At 44.8% G+C, this 23,417-nt stretch overlaps 1 protein-coding gene and 1 pseudogene across 4 annotated transcripts in view; both read left to right on the forward strand.

Moving 5' to 3' along the window:
* ENOX1 (ecto-NOX disulfide-thiol exchanger 1) overlaps positions 1 to 23,417 on the forward strand; it is a 511,619-nt gene that overhangs the window by 100,885 nt on the left and 387,317 nt on the right. The gene's annotated exons all lie outside the window — the stretch shown is intronic.
* LOC109457132 (hsc70-interacting protein) lies at positions 7,469 to 8,559 on the forward strand (annotated as a pseudogene).

Raw genomic sequence — 23,417 nt, forward strand, 5'->3', positions numbered from 1 at the left:
TCCCCCTTGTTTGGTTTGCGAAAATGTCTAGGGCTTCAGTAAAATTAAAGGAATTAATTTGTCACACAGTGACCAGAATCCGAGTGATGGTGGAAGAGCCCTTTGCCAATTACCTGTAGAGCTCTGGGAACAATTGCATTCTGGTCGTTAAACTGTCCTTAAGTATCTTGCTACATACTCTGAAATATGTACTACAGTTATAACAGTCTGATAAATCTTATCTCAATAACTAGGTTATTTTATGTGTACCTAGTACTTCTCTACTATTAAAGAAAAAATAAACCAGAAGTAAAACCTCTAGTGCCTTGAAGAATAATTTATGGTCGCTTAGTCTTTCCCCACTTCCATTTTGCATTCTTCACTTTCACTAACCTTAGTTCTGAAAATTCAGATGTAAGAGCTTTGTGTAATTGATAATAATATAGTCATTATTAAACTCTGATTTAACAGGAAATTGGAAATGATTTTTATGTCCTTTTAGTTAGTAACGTGGTAGTTTTTCTAGACTTCTGAAATTAGACTGTATTTATGATGCATGGAAAATATCTTAATTAAATAAATTATGCTTGGAAGCAAGATTCTATCAACCTTTCTCAGAAAACGTTTGCACATGGGTACGTTAAAATACGAATCTTCGTGTTTGTTCTCTCTGGGATCTTCTTCTGCCTCTATCTCTTGACGGTTCTTTCTTTGTTTCTTTTAAATCCATGAGTCTCTGTTCAGTGCTTTTAAACTGATAATATAAAGGTAATGAAGAAAAGTAGGTCTGCCAGGGTTCCTGGCAGAACGCAGAAGCTTGGCATTCCTCCATCGCTCGCTTCCCCTACAGGTAGTTAATCCAAGCTCTGTCAAGTTTCTGTAATTCTTTCATATTTTTACTTTCCTTTTCCTTTTCATCTGTGACCATCCTTTTCCAGGCTTTTCTTTCCCTTGTGTTTGTCTGACCATACAGTGTGTTCATTTGTTCGTTCTTCAGTTCATTCATTCATTCGTTCATTCATGTATGATCCTTCTCAGCTGTGCCAAAAATTGGTCTGGGGATAACGCTAAGGATGTTATAATTTAAGTGGGAGACGATCGTCCAAAAATTATTGCTACGAGGGAGCTGTATACTAAGTATACCTTACATGTAGGAAAAATAGTTTGCTTGGGGGAGTCAGGAATAGCTTTATGGAGAGATGGCATTTGAGTGGAGATGGGAAGCACTAGAACATGGCCAGGTGGACCAGTGTGGTGGAGAGAGAACATTCCAAAGGAGACGCAGGGCGGGCGGCTTAGCAGGGAGGCAGGAGGGATCCAGGTGTGTTTTCGCTGACCGTGCTGTTTGAGTGCTCCTGGAGCATGAAGTGGGAGGGGGACGCTGGGCTGGACGAGGCTCTGTGGGGCGGCAGGAATGGAGTTGGAGGTCCCCGTACAGATTGCCGAGCCTTCCTTTCCGTCTCACGTCTGCAAACTGCGGTTGCCGACGGTTCGCCCTGCATGTTGCAGCCAGCCGGCCTGTGAAGACTGCCTGTCTTCCCTGCTCCCAGGTCAGAGCCAGGCCTCCCTCACCTGACACTGAAGATCTCAGTCTTTTCTCTCTCTCAGTCACTCTGTAAATCATTTACTCACGCTAGCGTTGCCTGCTTTGCTTCGGACACGCAGTTCTTTTCCCTCCCAGCTTCCATTTTCACAGTCCTCTCATCCTTCAAGGTCTCATGCAAATTCATACCCTTTGGGAAACACTTCCCCACACACAAGCACTCCTACCCCTTCTGAGCTCCAGAACTTTCTCTGGACTCTTTGCATCCCAATGGTCATGTGCTTCTTTCTATCACGTTATTTGTGACACTCTCGCAAGGACTGCCCCTTGTGGAAGGGGAGGGGTGTCTGCCGATGATGTGTCTGCCCTGGGGCCACGGAAAGTGCACTTCTGGCCTGTTGTGGACACTGCATCGATGTTGGTGAAAGCGATGGAGGAGACAGGTCCTTCCCCTGCAAGGCTGTTCCAGAGGTGGGACGGAGGGATTGATTGTCCTGTGGAAGAGGCGGTGGTTAATGTAACGTCCAGGTGAAACTCTTCCAGAATTATTGCCGGGGAAGGTAGAAGGATTGCATTAAACCCAAATCAGGGATGTGTACAGAAAAGAGGTCCACTTTGAAAACTAGGGAAACTGCCATGGGAAGGAGAAACTGAGAAAGCCATTGGGCTCTATGTGACTCGTCTGGACCGTGAGTGACGAATTACATAACAGGTGAAAGCACCTCGATTGCATTACGACGCTCTCTGCATGTTTGTGTGATGTAGCCTCTGGGAAACTTGATTCGATTTAAGACTTCTCAGTTGCAGGTCTGGAGACAATCACAGATTCAGAAATACATTTATGAAAGTCTGTTGCCACTGAGCTCAAAAGACCATAATTCTATTACTTGCGATTTTGAAAAGGGTAAACATGAAGAACTGAAAGGAGATATTGATTAAAGAAGTAATATAAACAGAAATAATGGAATCAAAGTAACCGAGGCGATATTGGGCCTAATGGACCTTGCTCTTTTAATGCCTTTCTTCTGCTCTTTGCATGGAGTTGGCCCTAATGTCGATGGGACTCTGTGCACAGGCAGAGAAGGACGTAATGGAAGAATTAGTGTTGCTGTGTATAAAAAACAATCAGTCTGTTCTTAAGAACATCAATCAGTCTGTGAAATCAATTAACTGGAATTGTTTATATTCGGCTTATAAGATAATGAGACGGATGATGAGGAGAGACTGTATGCCTTGCACATAGTAGATACTCAGTAAATGTTTCTTGACTTAAAAAAAGGAAAGGACACCATGGATTTAGGTGAAAAACAACTCCAGTGTAAGTCGTCTGTCAGTACTAATTCAGTCCATTTCTGTTACCTGACTGACTATCTAATAATACTGGAAATGTAGATGACTCAATGCCACTGATCTCTGAAGTGAGTTCTCACATTTCTGCTGCCAGGCAAACCGGGCCAGCTTTGTGTGGCCTTGAATCTTTCCACTATTTAGAGTCTGGACTGTTTCCTTTTACTAAACGTGCTGCTCTGTAGCGTCCCGGCAGATTGCATGGTTTGAAGCATCATTTTGATGAAGTGACTTCCGCTTCAGAAAACGTCAGTGTCTCGTCTTTGTCTGCATAGTTGCAGACTCCTGTTCTTTAGAGTTCAGTTCACGAGATGACTTTGAGGGGCTTGTGCTTTCAGATGCCCCCCACGGCCCCTGCTCATGGAACTCCCACCAGCCTCCCGCCCAGGCTTGCTGGGCAAGACGGATGTGTCTCTTCCTTCTGTCTTTTCCTGTTTGAACACGCACAGTATTCTGCTTGGACTCCTTCCTCTCACATCTATATCCATCCAGTTAAGAGTCAGTGCCGCCTAAGGCAACAGTTGTGTTTCTTGAAACTGTGCCTTATCAGGAGCCGTGTTATGAAGATAATTATGTCGCTGGTATAAACAGTGGGAGGGACTACAGAGACGCAGGCTCACAGTAACAGGTGTTTTACTGCAGTTATTTCAACAATAATGGCGTTTTCAGTCTCTGTAAGTGTAGCTTAAAACCCTGCGCATCACTGAAAAAACACAACCTTTTACACTATCTCTTTTCCTAAGTTTGGAGTGAGCTGAACTGGTGTTTAAAAAAAATTATTTCAAAATCTTAATGATCCACTATGGTGAAAAACAGAGAATAAAGACTTCAAGCAACTGTATTGTAAGCACTTGTAAGTACGGGGGCTTTTTCTCTTATGCCAGCAGCCTTAGTCTGCATAAAATACATTTTAGTCCTCAATCGATTGATCACTTTATATTTAATACACAGGATGCAGACGCTGCAGAACAAATGCCTGTAGTGCTTATTTTTCAAAACCGAGTTTTAGCCCTTTTTCCTCCATTGAGTTGGCCTGATCCCTTTCCACTCTTTTGCCTGGTGGTTTTCCCCGCTGAATACTCTCTTTTAGGTTATGTATCAGTTCGAGAATTCTTACAGGCTGTTCTGAAATAAGGGCGTCCTTTCACGCCACACAACGCCCAGCACCGTGTTAGGACAGTGAGATGCATTAGTCTGTCCAAGCGTGCAACTATTCAGTTCAGTTTCACCTAAATCCCCAAGTTGATAGTTTCCTTGTACCCTGTTCCCTCTGAACACTGGGCCTTGTCTTAGTGTGAAAACAAACAAAGAAAAAAGAGTAATCCCCATGTCACTGAGTGACTGGTAAGTTTCAGGTTAAAGATGAGCACATGATTTAGTTCCTGGCCCGTCCTGAAACTCCATTACAATGATGTTTAAAGGGAATTTGTTTGTTTGTTTGTTTTAAAGGCACACACTCATAAGAACAAAGAAATGAGGCAACAACCATAGCACTTTGGTGTCTGGGCTATAGACAGATGAGAGGTAGCTTACGCAGCTGACCTGAGAAAGTGGAATTTCAATCTGGCAGAGGAGAAAGGAAGAGGTATAGCCCAATTTACATTGATGAACTCTGCAAAAGCTCAGGAGTTTTCAGCAAAAAGAACCCCTTGGAAATGAGCGTGAAGATGGAATTAAAATTAAGAGTATTGGTTCAAAGTTCAGATCTGCTTTCTATCTTTATATAAGGAGGTAACTGCCCCTCTTTCACTCCAACAGAAGAATGGACCTTATTATTATTTTTTGTGTGTGTGGAGATGATAATGTAGAAGGTTTCTAGATTAGAAGGTATCAGGAAAAGTTAAAAGTGGTATAATACAGTCTTGCAATCAGGGAGATTGTACTGATTTACCAAACCCTGAGAACCACAGCGACCCTCTTCTTCCTGCCCCATAGCCCGAGGGCAGCCAGGGTGATACCCTACCTTTAGGAGACCTCCCTGGGTTCTGACCTAAAAAATAAATCTGATATGAGGGCTGCCCCCAAGGAAGAGGCCTAACCAGAACAATCCTGAACTAAAGCTCAAATCAACGCCGCGCCCCCCACCCACAGCCTTCCTGTTGCGTTTCCAGTTCCCTGCTCTGAAGTATCAGCAGACAACCAACGATCATTATACATTCGAGGAAAGTCTCTATCATGAGAGATAGTAACTAAAACATGCAAACAGGAAAAGAAAAAAAAAAACTTGGAGAAAACAGAACATTTGCATGAAGAAGAAATCTTAAAGAAGAAATAAATATCCTCAGAGAGACAAGGGGTGATTTTGCAACCATGAAACGACAGAATTTATAAGTGTTAGGAGATACATTTAGGAAAACTTCCCTGAATGTGGAGTAAAAAGAGAAAGAATAGAAAATAATGTAGAAAAAATAAGAAACTTAATAGGATTGGTCCATCAGGTCCAACATCCAAAAATAGCAACACCAGATTGAGACAATATAGGAAACAGAGGACAGAAAACCATCAAAGGAATAATTCAGCAAAATTCCCCACAACCAAAGATAGGAGTTTCCAGATTAAAAGATGATACCAGTACATCATCATGAAACTTGACAACACTCATGTGCCCAGTAAATGACAGGGTAAATCAATAAAAAGAAAGACCCAGGATCCCAGCGGCAGGACAGAAGCCAGCATGCAGCGGGATTCATGATTGGAGGAGGGTGACAGGTGCACGACAGACTTCGTTAAGGTGATGAAGTTGATAGAACACCTGATGTGTTTGTGCGGAGAGGAGATTGATCAATCTGGGGAGGCTTCGGGGGTAACCTGGTGATAAGTATGTAGGAAACTAACCCAAATTCAATGTAACAATGATTCCCTCCAAGGGAGACAAAAAGTAACACACGAGAGGAAATGTAGCTACAGATTATTACCTGACTGAGCTACTAATAGTGTCTCTGTAGCTGTAATGATATAAAAATGATATATAATGATATTTCACGTAACTACAATTGTGGTAGAATTCTGAAAGGATGAGAAGGTGGGGCATTTATATATAAAAAAAAAGTAACAGAGGCATGTTATTTAAATTTTAGCCCTTCTCAATTTGGCCTCTTTATGGCACTCACAGACACTGATACTTAATGGAGTAAGCTGGGGACATCCGTTTGGGGAAATTGTGTAACTACGAGACTTCCAAATAAAATATTTTCAAATTTTCTAATGAGCTACCTGACCTTGCTTTCATGAACTATAACTTCCTTTTACATTGCTTTTATGCCTGAAATAACTAAATGTAATTCTTTTTAAAATTAATTTTTATTAAATTTATTGTGGTGACATTGGTTAGTAAAATTATATAGGTTTCAAGTGTACAGTTCTGTAATACATCCCCTATATACTGCACTGTGTTCACCACCCAGAATCAGTTCTCCTTCCATCACCATTTATTTGACCCACTTTACCCTCTACTACCGTCCCTCTTCCCCCATTACCCTCTGGTAACCGCTAAACTGTTGTCTGTGTCTATGAGTTTTTGTTTGTTTGTCTTGTTCGTTTGTTGCTTTCAGTTTTATGTCCCATGTATGAATGACGTCATATGGTTCTTGACTTTTTCTGTCTGACTTATTTTGCTTAGCATGATTGTCTCAAGATCCATCCATGTTGTTGCAAATGGCAGTATTTCATCTTTTCCTATGGCAGGGTAGTAGTCCATTGTGTATATATCCCACATCTTCTTCATCCAATCATCTATTGAAGGGCACTTTGGTTGTTTCCATGTGTTGGTCACAGTGAATAATGCTGCAATGAACATAGGGGTACATATATTTTTACGGATAAATGTTTTTAGATTTTTGGGGGGTAGATACCCAGAAGAGGGATTGCTGGGTCATGTGGTAATTCTATTCTTAATTTTTTGAGGAACCTCCACACTGCCTTGCATAGCGGCTGCACCAGTCTGCATTCCCACCAACAGTGTATGAGGGTTCCTTTTTCTCCACAGCCTCTCCAACACTTGTTACTATTTGTCTTGTTTGTTGATGATGCCATTCTGACAGCTTTGAGGTGGTCTTTCATTGTGGTTTTGATTTACGTTTTCCTAATAGCTCGTGAAGTTGAGCATTTTTTAATATATCTGTTGGCCATTTGTACATCTTCTTGGGAGAAGTGTCTGTTCGGGTCCTCTGCCTATTTTTTTAACTGAATTGTTTGTTTTGTTGTTGAATTCTATGAAGTTCTTTATATATTTTGGGTATTAGCCCCTTTATTGGAGGCACTGTTTGCAAAAATCTTCTCCTATTCGGGAATTGCCTCTTTGTTTTGTTGATGGTTTCTTTTGCTGTGCAGAAGCTTTTCAGTTTGATATAGTCCCATTCATTTATTTTTGCTTTTACTTCCCTTGCCTTGAGGTCAAATTCAGAAAATCCCCTCTGAACCCAAGGTCCGTAAGGTTAGTGACCTGTTTTCTTCTATGCAGTTTATTGTTTCCCATCTTACGTTTAGGTCTTTGATCCGTACATTTTGGTACATGGTGACGATCATGCCGAGCTAGTGCCCAGGTCTGGAATTGGGGCTGCAGCCTCGGCCAAGCTCGCCACCTCCCACCGCTTCCCCTCCATGGACCCCCTCAAAGTGAGCGAGCTCTGGGCCTTCATGAAAATGTGTAAGCAGGACCCGAGCATTCTGCACACTGAGGAATGCGTTTCCTGAGGCCGTGGGTGGAGAGCATGGGGGGTAAAATGCCCCCTGCTACCAATTAAATCAGAAGAAAATATCAAGGAAGAAAAAGCAGACAGTAAGGCGGAGGCAAAGATAAAGACAGATGAACCTTCAAGTGATCTAGAGATTGACAGTGAAGGTGTGATTGAACCAGGCATTGATGCCCCTCAGGAAATGGCAGATGAAGCTGTAGAGACAACTGAGGAGATGATGGATCAGGCAAATGATAAGTGACTGACTTCAGGTGATGCCCTAAATGATGGTGACCTACAGAGAGCCGTTGACTTGTTCACAGATGCCAGCCAGCTGAATCCTCGCTTGGCCGTTCTGTCTGGCAGGAGAGCCAGTGTCTTCATCAAATTACAGGAGCCAAACACTGCCATCCGAGCCTGTGACAGAGCTACTGAAATAATTCCTGATTCAGCTCAGCTCTGCAAAGGGTGAGGGAAAGCACACAGACGGGACTTCTGGGCCATTGGGAAGAAGCAGCCGTGACCTTGCCCTTGTGTGTAAATCACATTATGATGAAGATGCCTGTGCGATACTGAAGGAAGTTCAACTAAGGGCCCAGAAAATCACAGGACATCAGAGAAAGTATGACTAGAAATGTGAAAAGCAAGAGATGAAAGAATGGAAAGGGTTAAGAAGCCTCGGGAAGAACCCGAGAAAGCCCAGAGGGAGGAATAAGCCAGAGGGCAATCAGGTGCCCAGGATGGCTCTTTGTCCAGGTGGCTCTCCTGGGGGGATGCCTGCTAATTTTCCTGGAGGAATGCCTGGAATGGAAAGGGGCATGTCTGGAATGGTGGGAATGCCTGGGCTCCATGAAAATCTTAGTGATCCAGAGGTTCTTGCAGGCATGCCAGATCCATAGTTATGGTGCACTCCCAGGATGTGGCCCAGAGCCCGCAAATATATCAAAATAACAGAGCAACGCAAGGGTTATGAGTCTCATCAGAAAATTGTCAGCCAAATTTGGAGTTCAAGCGTAATGCCCTTCTGACAAAGCCCTTGCTGAAGGAAAAGCAATGTGGATCACCAGTGGATGTGGCAGTAATGCAAACCAGTGTACCTCTGACCTCGTGCAGAAAGCTGGGGTGTTTTGCAGAGAATCCCTACCCCTCCGGCCCAAATGTAGCTGTAGCAGTTTACAGTGGTTTGCTGTTAGGGTATTCATCAGATAATGTTTTCCTACTAGGAATTACAAACTTTAAAAATACAATATTTAAAAAATATTTAAAAACAAATTAGAAGGCTGTGTTAAACCCCGAAACAAACAAAAATTTGGTACATAGTGATAGATAGCAGTCTAGTTTCATTCTTTTGCACGTGGCTTTCCAATTCTCCCAGCACCATTTATTGAAGAGGCTGTCTTTTCTCCATTGTATGTTTTTGGCTCCTTTGTCAAAAATTATCTATCCATATTTATGTGGTTTTATTTCTGGGTTCTCAATTCTATTCCATTGGTCTATGTGTCTGTTGTTCTGCCAATACCATGCTGTTTTGATTATTGTAGCCCTGTAGTACAAGCCAAAGTCAGGGAGTGTGATACCTCCAGTATTGTTCTTTTCTCTTAGTGTTGCTTTGGGGTCTTCTGTGATTCCAAACAAATCTGATGATTTTTTTTGTTCTATTTCTTTAAATAATGCCATTGGGATTTTGATGGGGGTTGCATTAAATCTGTATATTGCTTTGGGTAATATGCCATTTTAACTATGTTGACTCTTCCAATCCATGAACACAGAATGTCTTTCCATTTCTTTGTGTCTTCTTCAATTTCTTTTAATAATATCTTACAGGTTTCAGTGTATACGTCGTCCTTCACGTCCTTTGTTAAAATTAGTCCTAGATATTTTATTCTTTTTGTTGCAATCGCAAAAATAACTGTATCTTTCATTTCTTTTTCTGAAATTTCATCGTTAGTATATAGGAATGCAATGGATTTTTGTGTGTTGATTTTTTATCCTGCAACTTTACTGTGTTTATTATTTCTAATAGATTTTTGGTGAAGTCTTTAGGGTTTTCTATATAAAGAAACATGTCATCTGCAAAATATGACAATTTAACTTCTTAATTTAACCTCCTCAGTTTGGATGCCTTTTATTTCTTTCTATTGCCTGATTGGGCAAGGACTTCCAATAGGATTTGAACAACAGTGGAGACAGGGGGCAGCCCTGATAAACATAATTCTTGATCAAGATGTCATTGATTCTCGTCTTCAGATACTTGTTAGTTACTGTCAGATACTATACAAGTAGTGATAAGAAGAAAAAATTCAAGCCATTTTACCACCATTCCAAATTTTACAGCTGTTAAAATTATGTTTTAAAAATTCAGTAGCTTTAATCGCTTCCTTTGTTATGTAAATACAGTACTCTGATCATTCCCATTGAGTTTTTTCCTGTAGAGTAATTAAAAATAATAATGAGTCCCTAATTTGTAAAAGGTGTGTTCATCCTTAGAGCAGTCACCCCATCAATTCCAATAAAAGATCACATTAGCCCTAAATGGAAAGAAGTGTCTGAAACCCATGCAGAGAGGAGTTGGGAAGCTGCTACTTGTATCTTTGCCCACCCCTCCCCCCTCCGCCTTTCTAGGTCCCAACCTTCAGCAGCTGCCTGGGCTGCTCATCCGCCTAGGGCAGCGGTGCCTTCTGCAGCAGCCTGTAGACGTGGCTGTTTGGGGTCATGTCCAGTACCTCTCAGCAGAGCAGTGAGTACTGTGTTTCCAGACTCTGGGGAACCTGAGGGCCAGCTGTGACCTGGCCAGAGGCGCCCGCTGCCCCGGGCCCCACCTGGTTCCCTGGGGCTGAAGGGTGTCAATCGCTCATCGCAAACCTGGAACAAGTCAGAGCACAGCAGTGCTGCAGGAGCTGCTGGTTGGCAGCCCTGGGTTCCAGATGTGGAAGCAGAGTGCAAAATAATGACTTAGACAGTTGAAAGCAGCTGACCTCTGGGCCTAGTACTAAACAGTTGGGACTATTATGAATAAGTCGGTATAAATACAAACTAATTTAAAAAGTATCTCTCATGTGGTCATATGAGATTTTGCAGACTTTTTGATTTCTCCAGGCATGGGAGAGAGCTGCTTTCAACTGTGTTCATGTGATGAGACAATAAAATGTATACAGTTGTGGAATATGGTCTACACCTTAAATTCAGAGGCTATTTCTAGATTATCTACATGCTGTATTTTACCATTTGTCTCAAGAATTAGGGTGAAGCAAAGGGCAATACATCTGAAGATGGCAAACTTCATTGTTTAATAAAAGGAAAATAAGTCGAAGTTAATGGGGAATATACTGTGTTTCCCCGAAAATAAAACCAGGTCTTATATTAAGTGTTGCTCCAAAAGACACATTAGGGCTTATGTTCAGGGGATGTCCTCCTGAAAAATCATGCTAGGGCTTGTTGTCCGGTTAGGTCTTATTTTTGGGGAAACACGGTAGCTTGTGTTTTGAATCTTCAGTTGATTATTTTCCTGCTGTCCCTTTAATGGGTTCCTGGGAAAGTTCGTAACAGTGTTTTAGGAGAAAAGCTAGGGAAGGGATATCACCCTTTCACTAAATTAGCTGGACAAGAAGGAGGGCACTTGAGAATACACAGCAGAGAGCACTCTTCTTCTGCAGAGGGGACAGTGGGGTCCGTTCGGTGCCCTCCGTATTCAGGGCTGAAATGGGAAACAATAGTGCTTTAATTTGCTGCTCAGTTAGTGGGCCTGCTGATTTACTCTCATTTTGCAGGCCTCTAACGTATCCTTAAAACCCTCTCAAGGGCTTTCCACTTTTAGCCTGAGGTCTCCCTGCTTCATTTCCCTTTTGTTCTTCAAACACTCTCCTTGCGTCTTCCTGTTTCATCTTCTGAGAGGGTCAGGATAATGCGTGGCCTGCACCGAGGGATTTAGAGGAAGCCTGTGACATGTCTCCATGATGTGAAGCCACTTAAAATCCTAGAAAATAGTCCCAGCTTGCGTTAGCAGTAGATTAATGCAGGCGAACTTTAGAGTCTTAATTTTTAAAAATTTACATTTTTACCAGTGACGACTGAAAAACACTGGCATTCTTTCTGCCCGCCTTATTGATTGCAAGTGCCAATACTTCCAAAAAATGCGAGAATGACTTCGTACTGTTCCATAGGGAGCAAAATATTACTTGATCCATGTATTATTGGCTGTTAAATATTTAAAAAAACGATTTTCCAGAAACATCCATAACTATATATAACATGCCCATGAATCACAATGGGCAATACATTCTGATATGCATGCCTAACACTTGTGTAGCTAGGTTTACACGTCTAAGAGAATTCGCCAAGAGGAAAGGTTAAATTGGGGGGAGGTTTCTCACTTGAGACTTCATTAAGAGAATGGTAAAAATAGGGGCACTTTCAGATGACATCAAGATAGTGATTGCTCAGGTGGTACCCAGCTTTTTGCTCCAGATTTCCTGGATGGGAGCTGGCGGTGTCCCCGTCCTTATGACCTGAACCAGGAATGGTGGAAAACCATGGCGATTCATTATGTGGGATCAAGAAAACCCATCAGTTCTTGAATTTTCCCAGTGAAAAATGAACAGGTGTCATTTTTTAGGGTTAAGGGCTATCTGTTCTGAGGGGAGATTCAAAGAAGAGCGGGAAGCTCTTAGGAAGAGGAGGCGAGGGAAAGAAGGATTGGTGAACGGTCTGGAGAGCAGGGAGGCTGCAGAGACAGGAGTAGGCAGGGGAGTGGCTGCAGGGCTGAGGAGGAGAGTCAGGAAGAAGGGTGTCTGCTGGTGGGCGGGCTTCTAGACCTGGGGTTGGACTTTAAGAAGAAACATTTGGAACATTTGGAACATTTGGCAACAAGTGACACGATCAGAATGACATTTGGGGGAGAGATTCTTGCTGTGAGTTATAAAGTAACTCAGCAGAGGAGGAAGGCTGGCGCTGATAAGGGCAGCAGCTGAGGAAGGAAGAAGGAGAGGGACAGGACTCGGTGACAGGAGTGGTATCGAAAAGACAGAAAATAAAGAGAACTTACAGATAACTTTCAATCAAGGCTGGATTGATGCCTTGAACTGTTCCCATCCCTAACAGCCAAAAAAAGAAAAAAAAAAAGAAAAAAGAAAAGAAAAGCAGGCAAGGTATCCAGAAGATTATCCTGCAAAGGACAGATGCCTTCTGGAATAGGTCAGTTCTCTTCCAAGCTTGTGGAACTGTGGAAATGCAACAGTTTTGCAAAAGATAGAAATGTGTTAAGTTGGTCAGTTCTCCTTTGCACGTGCTCGGACCCTTCCCTTCATCCCTCCTGCTCCCAGGAGATCTAGGATGGCAGTAAATAAAGAAGCATGATCCGAGTTAGCGATCAGGGAAGGAAGCGTGGGCCTGGGGATCTCCCTGCACTCACAGTAATGGGAGCTGGGTGTGGGACTGAGCGTCCCACTTCACGGAGAGAAGGGAGGCAGTTGGGAGCAGACGATGTCCTGAGCTGCTTTGTGAGAAGGCCAAGGAAGAAGAGAGCCAGGGGAGGAGCCGTCGGAGTGGCGTTAAACCTGTGAAATCATTTGATCTACACTTAAAATGGATGTTTGCTTCATTAGAGCTGGCAGCATGATTTGGGCTGTTAGGCCATAAAGGGAGGGACAGGTTCATCTCCACAGAGAATTCGCAGTCTGGATGCAGCAAATCAAGCACCCAAACTGTCATGGCATACGAAAGATTTTCATGAACCTTTCTTCTTTTACAAATACAATTCACCTTCTATTTTTCTTAGAGTTGACCGTGAGAATTCTTTAAATGGGCATCAGGTAAAACAGTTTTAAGAAAATCCTTGGAATACTCTTTTGCCATAAGAAAAGATGAAATAGTATTGTTTGCAACAACATGGATGGATCTTGAGATTATTATGCTAAGTGAAATAAGTCAGACAGAAAAAGTCGAGAACCATATGATTTCGCTCATATATGGGATATAAAACTGAAAATAGCAAAAGAACAAGACAAACAAATGAAGAAACAGAAACTCATAGACACAGACAATAGTTTACTGGTTACCAGAGGGTAAGGAGGGTGGGGGGTGGGAGATGAGGGTAAAGGGAATCAAATATATGGTGATGGAAGGAGAACTGACTCTGGGTGGTGAACACACAATGTGATTTATAGATGATGTATTACAGAATTGTGCACCTGAAATCTATGTAACTTTACTAACAATTGTCACCCCAATAAACTTTAATAAAAAAAAAAAAAGGAAAAGAAAAACCTGCACTCAATAGAGGTGAAACTATTCAAACAACAACAAACGGGTGAAGGTGGTCAAAAGATACAAGCTTCCAGTTGTAAAATAAATAAGTCGTGAGGATGTAATGTACAGCATGGGGATCCTAATAATAATACTGTGTTGTCTACGTGAAAGGTGCTGAGAGTCCATCTTAAAAGTCTTATCACAAGAAAAGACATTGTTTAGTATGTGTAGTGACAAATGTTAACCGGACTTGCTATGGGGTCATTTCACAATATATACATACATCAAATTATGTTATACACCTGAAACTAATATAATGTTATGTGTCACTTTTATGTCAATGAAATTTTTTTAAAGAAGAGAAAACATTAATTTTTACACTGTAATCAAAATTAATCCCCACACCCCACCCAGCAGGGTTGCTTATAATACCGTGTGCGTGGTTAGTTCTAAACTAGAAATCCACTTGAATCTTGTACTAGTCAGGGTTTTCCAGAGAAACAGAATCAATAGATATGCACATCTGTGCGTGTGTGTAAATATGTATGTGTAGCATGTATGTATTAAGAGATTTCTTTTAAGGAATCAGCTGACACAACTGTGGGAGCTGGCAAGTCCGAAACTTGCGGAGTAGACTGCAGTCTGGAAACCTAGGCCAGATTTCTGTGATACAGTCTTGAGCAGAATTCTTTCTCCTCTTGCAAACTCAGGTTTTGCTCTTGAGGCTTTGACTGATTGGATGAGGCCCATTCAGATTATCCAGGGTCATCTCCTTACCTCAAGACTGGTAATGTTAATCGCATCTACAAAAGACCTTTATGGCAACACCTGGACCAGTGCTGGGCCAAACAGGCGGGCCCCATACCCACCAAGTTGACACACAAAGTTTTACTGTCACAGATCTCTGTATTGTAGTGAAAGAGCAGAATTGGCTGTATGTTGCCCCATTTCTTCAGTGTTGAAATCTTTACACTGGAGAAAGATTTTCTTAGTGATTCTATGGTGGCAGTTTTAATGGTACATTTTTTTTTTCTGACAAATTATAAAATAAAACAAATTGCTTGCAAAGCGGGGTGACATCAGCCCCTTAGTTCTGTCCTACACGATGCCAGATGGTCTTGTCTGCTCCGCGTGGTGCCTGGGTGGGCGTGGGGGACGCAGGCTGTTGGCTTCTCCAGGTGGACAGTGAGAGGGCTCAGCTGGCTGTGTGACAGTCACATGGAACGTGGGGAGCTAATGTTTTCTGGGCAGAATTGTAACGTTAGAATTTACTGTCTTCTGCACATATAATTTTGAAGCCTCAACATTGTGCTTTTCTGGTTAGTTGCATTTAATATGCATGCAAATTCACAATGGATACCGCATGCCAAGGACATAATTTATAAATCGGTACTTTCCCTGGTTGTTAGTAATTTTGGCCACTTTAAAAATGAATGCTTCGAAGAAATACATATGATCAAATTTACATGTAGTATCTTTAGTTTACAGAGAAAAACATGTAGTCCATTCTCTACTGGAAAGGTAGACCTCTGCTGTCACGTTCTCTGTTTAAAGGCAGGTATGCATAATGCTAAAGGTCACAGTAGTTATACTTCTCTTTCCTGCGAATGGTTTGGATTCGGTGTCGCAGATGTTGGCCTCCATTAACAATGCTGACAGATGTGTGTTTGTGAAGCGAGATTGCAGCCTGGTACCATTGGGGTGAGTCACGTCAGCTGGTAAACACGCCTCACGTCACAGAGTGGCATATTGTACTTCTAGGTGGAAGACCACCGGTTCCGCCCTGCGCAACCGAGAGGGAGAACCCCAGAGACAGATGGTGCAGCCTCTCTGACTTCCCGTTAGGCTTGTTGTCTTGGCAACTGAAACACAGCCATCAGTCTTTCCTCAGACAGGGAACTCCAGTCACCCTCGACTCCACTGTGACCTTTTCTCCAACCCCCTCCAGTCTGTCGCTGGGCTCCACCTGGCAGCTCCCAGGCAGCTCTGGGTTTTCTGTTCCTCGCTCCTCTGCAGGCCACCCCCAGCTTCTGTTCTTTCCCCTTGGATGACTGGACTTCATCACCATCCTCCTGGCTTCCCACCTGCTCCCTCTTCTGTCAGTCCCAAACCGGGCTTCCCACCCCTTCCTCCCACTGTTGCAGAGAGTCCCCTTTCAGCTTAGCCCGCTGGGGGTGCAGCATTCTCTGCAGGGGGCAGACCTCCATCCTCAACTTCAGCTGTCTGCCCTGGCATGCTAGTTAGAATCATTTTTCAGCATCCTTCTCTCGGAGCCGCACGTCTTCAGGACGGTCAGTCAGCCGCGTCCTACGCCTTCCCGTCACTGTGGACCACTTGACAGAGAGGACCCTGTCTCGGAGTTATGGTCATGCCTCTTGCAGTCAGCCCTCTTTCAGTGATAATGAGCCAGGCCTCCCGCTCAGTATTACTGGCCCCACCGTCATCCTCTCCATAAGTATCATCACCAACTTGTGTATCAGCATAGTAGTAGCTGTACAAAATGGACTAAATTCACACATGGCCTGTGGACATCAACTCAAAACCCCGCCAGGGCTTCTCTGTATGTCATGAAGCTTGGTGAAGGGCCTGAGGTGGGCTGAGAGTCCATCGTGGCTCTGCTCACCGTGTGTCCTCGGGCACTGCTGGATCTACCCGGTCAAGAGGTGACTTCCCCACCCCCAACCCCTCCCCAGCAAAGGCGCCTTCAGCCAGACCAACTCCTGGGACACAGAGCCCAAGGGGCACCGTTTTCCAGTTCATTTGAGGGGCATCATGTACTAATTTGCAGCTGGGCACCCTGTCAGCCTGTGGGGACCTTGACTTGTGTGACATGTGAAAATCAAGGAGGAAGGCAGTGACGTTTTCTATTAAGGGGAACACATCAAAAGGAAGAGCAAACCGGGTCCCTCTCCTTTAGAAGCAGCGAACGGTGGGGAATGTGGCTTTTGCTATCGACTTACGTGACAGTGTTTGGTACAAGTACCAGGTGGACATAACTTCGTGACAGTCACATCCAGGCAAACACTGTGCAGCGGCTTCCCTGCCCTCTTCTTCCTCTCCCCGCCCTTCCCCGCCCCCGTCCTCCTCTTCCTTTTCTGATCAGAAGCACAGCAGCTGATGAACGTACAAAATATTCCGGAGGACTCAGAGCTGCCCTCTTCCGGGTAGGCTGGTGTCACAAGTAACGAGCCGCAAGGTCCCCCGTGCAGGGGGCAGAGTGGCTGTGTAACTGTCACAGAATGTTTAGGAGCCTGGAAGCTGCATGTTTGATTTCCCTGGAGCTCAGCAGCCGTGAGTGTCAGAAGGTGAGCCTGGCTCGTTTCGGGAGTTTAGACATGTACTGATCTCCCCCATGGCTTATGATTTCCCAAAAGTCTGGATCAAGGGCAGTGACGGGGTCCCTGCTGAGCACTGCGAGTGAAGACATCTGCCAGAGTGGACCAGCCTGAGCGTGTCCGAGGGAGCAGTGGCTCCAGGTACTGCCCTGACCGAAGTAGCTTCGCCTCAGCTCCCCTTACCAACAACACTCTTTCTCACACCCACAAAACAAGTACGTTGTGAGGGTCGTGGCATGAAGCAGGGGTCGGCAAGCTGCGGCCCTTGGGACAAATCTAGCCTGTGGCTTGTTTTGTAAGGAACAAGGGCTAAAAATTGTTTGTACATTTTTAAAGCATTGTATAAACTAAACAAAGAAGAATATGCTACAGAGATACAATATTTAGGCCTTTGAAGCCCAAAATATTTATTATCTGGCCCTTAACAGGCCAAGTTTGCTGCCCCCTGCGGAGAACTGGTTGGAGATGCCTCTGGAGCCCTTTCTGGTGGCCCTTTTTGCACAGCGGCAGGCCCACGTGTGGCCTGGCTTCCCTGGTACCTGGGCCTTGAGGTTGGTGTTCTAGAGGAAATTACTTGTCCAGAGGACACTGTCAGCAGTGTTGATTGTGCTTGTAGATGGCAAGTGGCAAAGGTCAGTGGAGCAGAGGAAGCGCATAGGAGAAGAGGGCAGGGCTGTCAACCAGCAGGCCGGGGGTGGGAGGGGTGACACCCGTGCCCCCCACTGCCCGGGCGTCCCAGAGGAGTCACTGAGGGCGGGAAGCCTGAGGGGAGTGCAGGGACCTGGGACGTCAGCCTCACACACGATGGATCTGCAGCAGCGTGAGTGAGGAGGCTGGGTGTGTGTGCGTGTGTGTGTGCGTGTTTGTGTGTGTGTGTGCGTGCGCGTTGGCTTGTACTTACGTTCTGCAGTTCCCAATGTGTTTCTCATTTTGTAATTGTGAGAACCCTGTGCAGCAGAAAGAAAGGGTGTTGCTGTTGACCTCACTTTATAGAGAAGAAAAGGAATGATGCTTCATCAGAGACGTGTCCTGTTCAAGGTCATGTAGTTATTATCTGGGAGCTGGAACTGAAACCCAGATATTCTGGCTCTAAAAGCCAAGAGTCAGCGAGTTACCAGTAGGCAGGGTTAACTCTGCACCCACTCCCCCAGCACAGAAGCTTTCTCACTCCATGTTAAGTCTTCTCATAACTGCAGTGTATGAACATATAAAAAGTAGAAATGGGTAGAACTGGAATTGTTCTGTGTATCTCAGCCTTGTCACCATCTCACATGCTAAGGCAGATGTGGAAGAAACTTACAGGAGTGTACAAGGTCACATGTAAGGTGCTAGGTTGTATATGGACGTCTGGGGACTTCGGGTTGACACAGGTTACCTGGACCCTCTCGTCCGACCTTCATAAAGAACATATGGGAGGAATGACTGTGAGAAATCATTAACGACCCTATGAGAAGCTTAATCAAAATGAGAGATGTTTTCCCTGTTTTCCATAGATGTCAGAACAAGACGCTATGGAATGGGTAAATCGAGTGGTCCATCCTCTGTATGTGTGCTTTGGGTATCAGAAAACCATCCCTCCTTTGCGATGGGACAGGAAAATTTTATGCATTTACTCCCTGTGTACATACTTCAATATTTTTGTCAGAATTAAGTGTGCAGGGGAGCCAGTGCTGGCCTGCAGAGGCTCTAGCTCTGTGGCTCGGTCTGACCCTGAGCCCGGGAGTTGGTCCTGGAGTCCGTGGGGCCGATGCGCGTGTCGGCAGCCACAGGGAGATCCATCACAGTAATAGCCGTCTCCCCGTCTCTGGGAAGCAGCCACATCCATATTCAGATAAGGAGCGCTCTCACTGACAATGATACCGAGAGGCTCCGGGATAATGCTGTCCTTACACTGCTCGTAAAATATGTTAAAAAATAAAGCCCTGAAAGGCATGCTTGTGAAGAGTGAGGACAGGAAAATGAGCCTAGCTATTCACATGGTGCGCTGTTGCTCGGAGCAAGAAGTGTCACTTTGTCAGAGTGGCATTTCATCTCTGGCAGTGTCCTTACAAAAGCCAGGTCAGCTGTGGGTTAGTGGCTCCGGAGCTGACGTGGCTCTTGGCCTTCCTAACTCTTTGTCCCTTTCTGATTTCAGCTTCAGTGCCATGTCTTAGAGAGCCTTCCCCACACCCAGTCTGGGGTTCCTTCCCCCCTGCTCTGCCCTCTGCATTCTCCGTCATCGTCAGGTTTTATTTTGCTCACAGCACTTACTGCTCTTTGAAATTATTTTTTTTTTCCAATTTATTCAAGTTGACTGTCTCTGTCTTACCTCTGGGAGGTAAGCTTCATGGGAACAGACGCCAACCATGACCCTCGGGGTTACTGTTGTTTTTGGGTAGCCTGGCCTGTTTGTAGGTGCTCAGTCAATTAACTGAGCGAATGAATGAATGAATGAATGAATGAATGAGTTAGTTTGTGCTTTTCTGTTCCTCAGGTCCACAGTGTCATGCCCAGATATTGGATTGTGGTCTTTTCCTAGTAGAAGAATCCAAAGGGATTATGTTGATTTTTCTATTATGGCAGCAACAAATCACTGCAAACTGAGCAACTTGAACAATACACACTTATCGTCTCCAAGTCCTGGAGGTGAGAATTCCAGCAAGGGTCTCAGGCTGCTGCAATCGGGTATCAGCAGGGCTCCATTCCCGTCTGGAGGCTCCAAAGGAAATCCATGTTTTAGCTCATAGAGGCCACACACCTAGCCCCTTCCTCTCCTCAAAGCCACCGAGGGTGGGTGGAGCCGTTCTCATGCTGCCACCTCTGTGATTCTCTGCATCTGGGGCAGTTTCTCGGCTATTAAGGACTCTCGTGATTAGATGAGTTTCCTTGGAGAATCGAGGGGAATCTCCCATCTCACTGTCCTTAGCATTCATCACACTTGTAAAGTCCTTTGTGCCGTGAAGTAACATCATCATAGGTTCCGCGGAGTAGGACATGGATGTCTTGGGGGGAGGGGTGAGGACATGTCTTTATTCTGCCTACCACATGGCCTTACCTCACAGGAGAAGTGCAGGGATGGTCCAGACCAAAGCCTCATTTGTCTCCCAGCATGTACATTGTGAAAGAGAGAGTTCCCAACTCATTTATTTACTCATTCAACAAGAAGTGTGTGGGGACAGAGTCCCAGAGAGCAGTTTCCAGGCTCTCGGCCTCACATGTAAAGGTGCTGGCTTGGTTATTACATGGCCATCAGCTGTAATCAGATGGCCATCCGCTGTAACCAGTTAGCCATTGGCCACTGACGTAACTGCCCTGGCTGAGCTAGCAAATGTGGATTGCAGATTGCAGAGAGCAGATTGCAGTTAGCAAGTGAGGTTGGTTGGCAGAGAAGTGGACGGCAGGTTGCGGATCGTGTGGCTCCTGCTTCCTGTGTCTCCAACCCAGCCGCCAGCGAGACTACAGTGGTGTGACTCCTATATCTATGGCTCCGTGGGTGTTCCTTTTTGGCCTCACCATGTCCTGCGTTCTTATGTGGGGAGTGGGAGCTGAGACCCCGCATGACACCCTGCATGACAAAGTCTTTGTGGTGCTTGTCACATTCTTTTGGACACATTATTTCTAGTGGCAGAGTGGGCCAGGCTAGATTGTTGTTTTGTAGGGTTCTTATGGGGACCCTGGAGAAGTGGTCTCACCTGAATTCAGAACCAGGCCTGACAGTCAGAAATCAGGTCGCTAACCAAAATGGGTCAGTGTGTCCGAAGAGGACTTGGAGCAGCAATAGTAGTGGAGATAGTGGTGACAAATGACATTTATTGAGTACAGACTTCTTTGGAGTAGTTTTCACTTAATTCATGTAATCTTTATACCAATCCTGTAACAGAGCTACTATGATGATCTCCCTTTTACAGATGATGAAACTAAGGCACAGAGAGGTTAAATAAGTTCTCTAATAAGTGACTGAGCGAGGATTCGGAACCCCAGGCCATCTGGCTCTCACCCCTGCTCCCTAAGCACCTTACGCTCTCCTCTCACGGGGCCCAATTGAGAGGAGCTGAGGGAGCGATGGGGAGGACCCGGGCGGGTGCTGGGCAGGAGGGTCTGCGTCGTGCAGGTGTGCTTGTCGGGCCATTATTTGGACCTCATGGTTTCTGCCATAGGAACACAGGGCAGACGCCACTGTGTGTCAGGCACAGCCCTCCGCCTGCCGTGGGAGAGGTGAGGACGCTGTCTGAACTTGGGAGGAGGCAGGCGTTGCCGGTGAGAGCTTGGGGAGGGAGACATTACACACTGCACCCTGCTGAGCCATCCGTTGGGCTTCCGGTTTTCATCAAGTGCAGAGAGTGGAGTGGAAAGAGGAAAGGGTCCAGAGCCCTGAGTTCATGTGTCTGCGTCGTCAGTTACCAGATCTGGGTCTGGGTCACCCCACTCGAGTCACTGGCCTCTGTTTAGAGAGAAGACAAATTCCACTTGTCTGCACCTCCAGGGTGGGAGAAGGGTCCCGTGATGACCGCCAAGTGCTCTGTAAATGTGGGTTGTTTTTGTCCATGTGTCTAAATGACAAGGGGAGGAAAGGAAGCAAGTGCGAGCGCCTCAGGGTCACGAAGACCTGTCTGTTTTGTGTCACCCGCGGGGTAGATGGGAGAGTATGAGCAAGACGTGGAGTTTTCTACCCACAGCCTCCGTGGGAGAGGCTGATTGATGGCAGGGCTTACAGGTCGGCCTGTGAAAGCGTGTCATCAATCAGGCCTTACGAGGGACATTGTCTTTGGCGTACAAATCCCTGGGCCCCATGGCGCCAATCACCTGACGGTTTTGTAAGTGTAGGGGGGGCAGTCAGTCCTCAGAATTTCTTGTATGAACGTGGTATTCTTTTGTGGGTTTGACTTATTTGCATGAGCACAGGTGACAGATGTGAGTTCCAGACTTTAGAGGTACAAAAACTTCTCTGGGAGGGAGTGAGCCTCAGCAGATACCTACCCAAATAATCAGTCATACGAGGTCTGACAATCAAGTTCACGGACTAGTCCTAGAAAAAGTGCTACACACCACATTGCTGAATATCACTATGGTCACCATCAAAGTACTCCCCTTGGGAAGCTATGCACTGATGCCAGTGGCTAGTCCACCCTTCAAAGCAATTTTGGAACTCTCTTTCTGGAATGACCATCAGAGCTGTCGTTGTATTACCCTTGATGTCCTGAATGTCATCAAAATGTCTTCCTTTCAATATTTCCTTTATCTTCAGGTAAAGAAAGAAGTCATTGGGGGCCAGATCAGGTGAGCAGGGAGTGTGTTCCAATACAGTTATTTGTTTACTGGCTAAAAACTCCCTCATAGACAGTGCCGTGTGAGCTGGTGCATTGTTGTGATGCAGGATCCATGAATTGTTGGTGAAAATGTCTAACTTTTTCACACAACCTTTTCAGCACTTCCAAATAGTAAACTTAGTTAACTGTGTGTTCAGTTGGTACAAAATCATAATGAATAATCCTTCTGATAGTAAAAAAGGTTAACAACATCTTTGCAACAAGTTCATGGACTTAATTGTCAGACCTTGTACATAGCTGTCAAGGAAGAGCAAGAAAGACTCTGAGAGTTCACCCTGCTTGTAAGCGAATAAGTAGCTGACCACAATTTCATACATGCGGGGAAAGACACAAAACTCATGGGTCAGACATGAAGGATTTCCTCCTCCTAGCACCGCAGACAGCGTGGGCTCCATGCTTCCACCGGTGTCCTTGGCCCCCCAGCTCCCAGGGGAACAAGGCAGAGCAGGCCACGTGGATGCTTCACACACAGTGGGGCTATGTCACTTCCGAGGGACACAGACTTCAGGATATCACCTGTCTTACAGAGGGCTGTTGGCAAACTTACCCAACCTGTGTCACCCTGGTCAAAAGACACATCCGTCCTCCATTCTCCATCCTCCAGGGATGCTGTTCTTATCCTTCCAGGCTATTTGCTTTACAAACATCCTTGAAAAGACAATTGGGAACAAAAACTGTCACAAGACATATAGTAAAGCCTCCCAATAGAAACTAATGCATACTTAGCTACATTCCTGATAATAACTTATCAAGGTGTTTGTCTTTAAATGTACAGATCTGTGCCAGTGAGTTGGTGCAATCTGAATTCTGCTTGTGAAAAAATCCATTTTGAATTCTCTTCTCCTGGTGAGTTCTATTCAACATTTTAGGATGGGATTCAGCCAGACTTGTTGCTTAAATGCTCAATTATCACAGAGTTCAGAAATTATAATGAATTGGTAATTAAGTTATATTTTAATTAAAAATTATTTACATGAAGTGTTCAGAATGC

The sequence above is a fragment of the Rhinolophus sinicus genome, linkage group LG04, assembly GCF_036562045.2.
Source record: "Rhinolophus sinicus isolate RSC01 linkage group LG04, ASM3656204v1, whole genome shotgun sequence".
Classification (NCBI taxonomy): Eukaryota; Metazoa; Chordata; class Mammalia; order Chiroptera; family Rhinolophidae; genus Rhinolophus; species Rhinolophus sinicus.